Raw genomic sequence first — 6761 nt, forward strand, 5'->3', positions numbered from 1 at the left:
AGGCAGCGAAGCAGTGGCACAGCAGCACACCACACAGCTCCCCGACTGACGTCTCTGCGGGGCCGGGAGCCAGGGCGGGTGACGTCTGGGCAGAGCCACCTGCGTGCCAGTGATGCGTGGCTGTACTGTTCCACTTGTTCTTTCAGCTGGCGTTCCCTGGATTGCCTGGCATCAAGGCGAGATAAATGTCTGGCTGGAGTCCAGCTGGCCCAGGCTTAGCGCCGATAAGAGCGAGGCGAAGGGGAGTACCTCCGTTTGCAGCTTGATGTGATGCTTGGGGCCCTTTTCAAACAAAAGGGTATTTCAGCAGATATTAATAAGAAACAAGAAGAAAAATCTTTACCAATAAGCAATAGCTGTGGGACAATCAAACACACATCTATTGTAGAAAAGGCTCCAGCCAGGAAGAAATGGGTGCAGTGGGGCACACTACTGCATAAGGATCACAGCAGGAGAAAAACATAACCAAATCTGTGAGCAAGGTGGACATAGCTGAATCCTGTGTATGTACCAAATGATACAGAGGACGCAAATCAGGTTACTTTTACATAAGATATGTATCTACATAAGATATGTAGAATTATACCAAAAACCACCTGGGCCAAAATATTTATGAGTCAAAATGAGCCAAATATTCATCTCAGGTTGAAGATTTAGACAAAATATATTAATCGTTTCAAAACAGTGGGAGAGACACTCACTTCTGTATAAAAGCATTTTGGTGATGTTTTCTATGGGCAGGCACAGTATTAGTGGGAAAACACAGGGGGCCAGCAGAGAGGTGGGAAGGCTCAAGGGGCAGTGCATCTGCCTGGGCGGGCAACTGGGTCTGGAAGGCATCTGAGGAGCTGAGAGGAGCAGTTGGAAATGTCACAGAAACCTCACAGAATAGCTGGGGTTCAAAGGGACCTCTGGAGATCACCCAGCGCAGGGTCGGGGTGCCCTGGAGGCAAGATCGCTCCGACTCGCTGCAAGGGCTGGAGTGTGTTCAGTGCGCAAGGTGAGGGCTGCGGGAAGGAAGAGATGCTTTCGCTCACCAGGCGGTTGAATGCTGCCCTGGAGAGCTGGATTCTTCCCCTTTCTCCGACGCTTTGTTCCTAGACAGTGCTAAGAAAGCCACTAAAACTAGCATTTCATGGCCAGGTAATAATCTCTGTGTGTCTTCTTTTCTTGGTGCTTGAGACTGGGGATGTGATTTGCTAAAGTGCTCAGCACTCATAACTGCAAGCTGAAGTTACTGTGAACTGTGCTTTGACCTTGAAAGTACTAAACAGTGGCAAAAACCCTGCAAAACGTAAGATTCTAGACTTTGAAAATTGGGCGCTCGCATTTGGTCAATCCTTTTACTTAATCTCACTATGTCTTTATTCCTCATCAGCATAAGGAAGAAATACACACTCCATTTCACACAGTTATTCAGACAAATTACCCCAATGCTTGTGAAGCACTTGATATAGTGATGAGTACTTTAGAAAAGTCTATGGGGAAATTAATGACATTATCTTCCGAGCATGCTTTGAATAGCACACACTAAGTAAGGAATGAGACCACACATTAAGTGAAAAAACCAAAATGTTGAGTAGCTGCTTATGAAGTGTGAGTGGTCTATATGGGCACTGAATGAGGCCCAAGATTGAGTTTGTTGCTAAAAACTAAAGGAAATCATGTAATTAAAGATGATATGATAAGGCATACCCACCAGGGGAGCAAACTAAACCTGTGCAGATGACCTGCGCAGTTCAGTGCTGTTTCACAACTACTGAACTTTGACTTGGCATCTCAAAGAGTACTGTCATTTTTATTCTGTGTGCAATATGCACAGGCCAAATCTTCAGGCCCACAGCTGGTGAGAAAGAGCATGTTTCCCGCTTGCCCTGGTGTCTGTTGCACCCGACTCGGGCAGAAACCATCCCATAAAAAGTCTACTCTCATGCATAGTTAATCCTATGGAGAAACCTTGGCAGGATAGGGCCTGGTAAATCTTTGTCCTGCCAAGCAGCTTTGGTAGCACTGACTGTCTCTGTGCATGGCTAAATTCCCTTCCTGCCGCAGCCAGCACTCTGTGCAACACAGATCCCCCGGTGCTCTCGGGACAGTGACTGTCTTTGCTCTTCCTCCTTGCCTAACGATGAATTATTTGCTATTACTGCACAGCCTTGGCACTGCCTTTCTCTCGAGTCTGCCGCCATGCTTTGGTAGTAACACATGGGGGTGAGCTCCGGTGCTTCCCCTGCAAACCGAGACACGTCCCCTGAGCAAGAGGCACCCGGGAGGCAGGGCTGCACATGGAGCAGGTGCTGGTGAGCGACGGGCCAGGTTTTGGGGCATTTCAGCCTCTGCACCCTCCTGCCTTACAGCCAGGGTGGAGGGAGAGATGAGAGGGGATTTTGGCCCTGTAACAGCCTGTAGTGGGCTCACAGACCTCATTGCATTTGCTGTGATATCTGTCCCGGTCTCTAGCCAGCAGAAAAGGGTGGTTTCTGGTTTTGCTTTCTGAACAGCACCGCATTGTCCTCTTGCTGTAATTGTGTTTGCAATCCCAAAGATGTTCCCTGACAGCGAAATGAGGTTTGGCTAACATGCAGCACCACGTTTCATTTCAGTTCAGTCTGCTTGATTGGATGAAGATGGGAATAACAGTTGGGTTTTGTCAATAAAACTTTATGAAGAAATGGCCTTTCCTCTGTTTTCACTGTCTCTCCTATTTGCCCAATCTCCTCAGAGGGATTTTCCCAAAGTGGAAATCAAGTAGACGATCAAACCTGTTTAGCATGAGCCGGACCTGTCTTTCTGTTTGGCGGCTGTGCGATGCCATGCACGGGCTGATTCCATCTCCATTTGCCAAGTGTTGTCCCAGGACTTGAAGGCTACCTTTCCTCAGCTAAACAAACATTAAAAAAAGAAATTGCACAATAATTATCTGTGGCTTACAAATACTGCTTATTAATTTCCATTTTCCAATATTTCCTTCTCTGTCCTCGTGTCTTTACTCACTATCAGCCATTGAGTGAATGATGTAAATGGAAAAGTATTACCGCAAGCCCTGATCCTGCTTCTCACCCCAGATATGGAATTATGCTATGTTGGTGTTACACTTATTATAACTGCTCTGAATTGTGCACAGGCCAGTTTGGGGAGGAGGGGCGCGGAGGATGGGGAGGGAGGTGGCAAATCCATCTGCAGCATAACTCATATTCAACAACATTTTATATAACTTCAGCATTACACAAAACATGTAACCTTTCTATAGAGCTAGCGCTGGCCATAGAAAAGATCTGGTTGAACTCTAGTTATGGGTTACTGGGCAGCATCTACTACAGGTAGACAAATCTTACTAGAGAACTGGCTGAACTGCTCAGTAAATGATTATCCATAAGGCACAGGAAGAAATCTGTGTTATCACAGATGGTTTCAGCCAGGGCATGTTTGCGAGGGTTTTCATTCAGCACAATTTCCTTTGATCCTCTAAAGCTTAACGCAGCGTACGTTGCCCTTCATGAGCTAACTCTCTAGGGGGACGTCTGCTCCTCCAGAGCTATTCACTGCGAATGGGAAGGTCAGACTGGGTCCCAGGGGCTGTAATTTTATGATGTTTCCCTTGAAAACAGAAGAGGGAGTGCAGGTATATTTGGACCTTAAGCGCAGCGAAGTTTCCTTGAAGAAACTGGGAGATAAATTCCAGTTAGTCAGTTTTGGCTCCCCTAAGCCTCCTTTAGGCATCGCTGTAGCTATTCCCTGCTCACGTACATGCTGTGGACCCGCAGATCTCTGCTGATGCCAGCAGCCAGTGGGACTCCAGGATATTTGCTGTCAGCCCTGGACACAGTGATTACAGAAGTTAATTGCACAGGGGAAAAACAACTAATGGTGTGAGTCAAGTGCAGGTGATCTGGATTTTCTGAAAGAGCTAAAGCAAAATCAAGTGGCTAGAAGCTGAAATTAAACCAATTAAGCCTTGGAATAATGTGCTGTATGATTGTGGGGCAGTCAAACATAGGAGAAGTTGACCTGGCTGGGATTCATCTTTCTCTGCACCATTTTGTACAAATTACCACATGGAGCGTATGTCATCTGCTGCCCTAGGGCTCAGACGTTGGTGTCACCTTTCTCTTTTTGCTCCTCCTGTGACATGCACTTGAAAATCCTGTAGACTAAATGCCTGAGTCCCAGTAAAAGTCCCCAAGAACTTCAAAGAGGGAATACCTGATGTGCTACAAAAGTGGGACAAAATGAATCTTTCTGTCCTTAATTCTGCAGAATTATGAAAATTTCCCCTCTGCTCCCAGGCTGCTCCTCCTCTTTCTGCCTTTGGAAAGGGGGGACCACAGGCACCTGGCTCTTTTGGTGGTGGAAAGATCCCCGACCTGTACACAGCCACCAGTAAATGATGCCCTGAGGTCTTATGCTTTCTTCCAGCTGAGGCTGAGCTACGTTTGCCACTCAGAGACAAGTATAACGGAGATAAGTTCAGTAGTGGAGGGAGCAACATATCCAGAGACCTTAACATGTAACTTAAAAAGATCATCCCATTACCAGCTCTGTCCAGCAAAGTGAGATGAAAAGGTATTGAGAGGGTAGGACTCTGTCAGCCACTTGCAGTAAGCAGGAATATGGTGCAAAACCATCATAAGGGTGAAGGAGATGCCCAGAGGGTGCTTGCAGTGGGGTCATGCAGGAACAAGCACCTTAACAACAACATCACAGCTCTAGGCACACAGGAATTGCTAACCTTGAGCGTTACCCTAAGTCTCAGCTCTTTGAGGCAAAATTAGCTGGACTGACAAACGGTTGCTCTCAAGCTCTTTAATTTATGAAAACATCAAACCCTCTTCTGTGGTGATCAAAGGCTTCACTCTTAGCATGAGAGACTAAACAAGCACAGAGGTGCCTCCTGGAGTGCAAGGGCCTGCTCCTCTTTGGCAATATGAATTGTAAGACAAAAGCATTTCAAAGCTCAAAGAGTTTCCTTTCAAAAAGGTGAGCTGGCAAAGGAAAAGCTTGGAGGGATTGTGCTCTGCTGTGAAGTCTAAATTGCCTGTCGGACAGGCACCTGAGGAACAAAATGATCTCCAAGGAGGACAACCTTTACACTAGACAGAGCGGGACAGGCCATCCACTGCTTCTTCTATGCAGGAAAGTGCCAGCATTAACAAGAGAATATCCCTGGTTTATGTTATGATGATATGTTAGAAGTTAAAGAAGTAGAAAAAGAGTTGAGAAACTTTGCATCCTGGAGTAAATCTTTCTGATGATCACTTCAGCACTTCATGAAGCAAAGGTTCGTTCATCAGATTTATTTAATAAATTCACATTTATTCACATTTATTAAATATGAAGACTGGTTATTGTATGGCAACTTAATTATGGATTAAAGTTACTAATATTGTAATGTGGGGATGAACGTTTGACAGGATTGGAAAGTTTCCTTTCTCTTCTGCGTAAAGGTTAGGATTTCATTTGGAATATGCTAGCTTGATGAATATTCCCAGTCATGATGAAGCTAAGGTGGAAGACCTGTTTTAATGATTCAGAGCATATACTTGAGAAGGTTGTTTTAATTATTTCCCAAATGAGCATCATAAATTCAGGAAGTTCACATTTAAGGGGAGAATTAAGAGAAAGCCAAACACATTAAATTAAAATCAGGCTACTCAAAAACCTTAGCGCTGTGCTGTCATAATGTCATGCAAAGACTACAGCTATGCTTAAGACATTTTAATGTTTTGCATTGCAGATTAGATTATGCTGGTTTTGGTACTCTTTCTGTCTAGACATCATTAACTAAGGCGGGAGGGGACGCAGAGGAAAGCAGGCGCAGATCTGAGAAGAGCATGCAGAGCTCTGCCGCGCGTTCCTGCCTGCCACCCTACCTGGGTCACCAGTGATGTCATTAGAGAGAAGTACAGACAGCTTGTTCAAATAACATTTGATATGAGATGTCATTGAAAATGTGATTTTTTTTTTGGTCTCGAGTTAAGTTCAAGTACAAACGCAGCTCTCTACGACGCAAACGTTGCAAGAACGGAGATGGTTGCGGCAGCATTGCGTAACGCAGCCTGGCAGTGACGGCAGCGTCGCGAAACCAAAGTGCAGCGGGCAGAAAAACTACTCGGATTTGGCTTTCCGCTTTTAGCTTTTTTAACAAGAGGTAACGATAAAAGATAAACCCAGCTTTACAAGTGGAAAAAGACCATGGGTTTCGCATTCAGCTAGCATTTTGAAGGCTGTTCCTATGGAGATTTGCCCAGGGGCCTCTCTGGTATCAAGACCTTCAGGCTGCTTCCTTGTGGGCACCTCGGTTTCCCTAAGGTGCTCAGAGCTGGCCCAGGCTGGTGGCTCAGCGAGCGCCGGGCGGGTTTTGCTCCCAGTCTGACTCCTGCTGAACCGGTTACATGAATCCACGTGGGTGTGAAGGGGCTGTGATCGCCCGCGAGTGGGCAGCAAGCAAAGGGCTTTGCGGGGAGTTTTCAACATGATAGCTTTTACGAAAGGGCCTAAGAAGGAAAAGGGGAGAATGGGAACGGCCCTTGTGGCCCGGAGGGGAAAGGCGCCTGCTGGAGCGAGGGCAGGGACGGGGCCCGGGCGCAGCCCGCGAGGGGAGGCACCCGGCCGAGGAAAGGACAGGTCCGATCTGTCTGGGATGGCTGCTGTTCCTCGGAGAGCGCTGCAACGGGCTCTTGGGGACGAGCGCGGGCCGGGCCTTCCCTCGCGGCCCGCTCCGCCCACGGGAGAAGCTGTCGGCCTCAGCTGAGGCGGTTTGT

Source organism: Struthio camelus, chromosome 11 (assembly GCF_040807025.1).
Source record: "Struthio camelus isolate bStrCam1 chromosome 11, bStrCam1.hap1, whole genome shotgun sequence".
Taxonomy (NCBI): domain Eukaryota; kingdom Metazoa; phylum Chordata; class Aves; order Struthioniformes; family Struthionidae; genus Struthio; species Struthio camelus.